The sequence below is a fragment of the Glycine soja genome, chromosome 5, assembly GCF_004193775.1.
Source record: "Glycine soja cultivar W05 chromosome 5, ASM419377v2, whole genome shotgun sequence".
NCBI classification, from domain to species: domain Eukaryota; kingdom Viridiplantae; phylum Streptophyta; class Magnoliopsida; order Fabales; family Fabaceae; genus Glycine; species Glycine soja.
This window is the reverse complement of record NC_041006.1, coordinates 12,906,444-12,907,273: the sequence shown is the minus strand read 5'-3', so window position 1 is coordinate 12,907,273 and position 830 is coordinate 12,906,444. Positions and strand designations below refer to the sequence as shown.

General features: G+C 43.3%; 1 non-coding gene across 1 annotated transcript; it reads right to left on the bottom strand.

The window, feature by feature from the left end:
* Positions 1-459: 459 nt before the first annotated feature.
* Positions 460-566, bottom strand: LOC114413903. Its single transcript, XR_003667044.1, has one exon. It is a non-coding gene; the product is annotated as a small nucleolar RNA R71 (small nucleolar RNA).
* Positions 567-830: the final 264 nt, after the last annotated feature.

Below are 830 nucleotides of genomic sequence, written 5' to 3'. Positions count from 1 at the left end.
TTTGAGCATCCTGAGCATTCTGTTATTGGTGATTTTGAGCATTATAGTTTTGAACATTCTGATTTTGAACATTCTGAGAACATGGCACAACCTTCACCCCGTGAGAAGACTCTAAGGGAAATGGTTGCACCTGATTTCACCTACGAAAGCTTGTGCATCCAATACCCTGTTGAGGATGTCCCATATGTTCTTAAAGCTGGACTGATCCATTTGCTTCCAAAGTTTCATGGCCTTGCAGGTGAAGACCCGCACAAGCATCTGAAAGAATTCCATATTGTCTGCTCCACCATGAAACCACCAGATGTCCAGGAGGATCACATATTTCTGAAGGCCTTTCCTCATTCTTTAGAGGAAGTGGCAAAGGACTGGCTATATTACCTTGCTCCAAGGTCCATCACGAGCTGGGATGACCTCAAGAAAGTATTCTTAGAAAAAAATTTCCCTGCTTCCAAGACCACGACCATCAGAAAAGATATTTCAGGCATTAGGCAACTGAGTGGAGAAAGCTTATATGAATACTGGGAGAGATTTAAGAAACTATGTGCCAATTGCCCTCACCACCAGATTTCTAAGCAGCTTCGCCTCCAATATTTTTGTGAAGGACTCAGTAACATGGAGAGAAGTATGATAGATGCTGCCAGTGGTGGAGCCCTTGGAGACATGACCCCTGCTGAAGCCAGAAATTTGATTGAGAAGATGGCTTCAAACTCCCAGCAATTTAGTGCCAGAAGTGATGCTATTGTCATTAGAGGAGTGCATGAAGTAGCCAAGAATTCATCTTCATCAGCTGAGACTAAGAAGCTTGAAGGTAACCTAGATGCCTTGGTTAA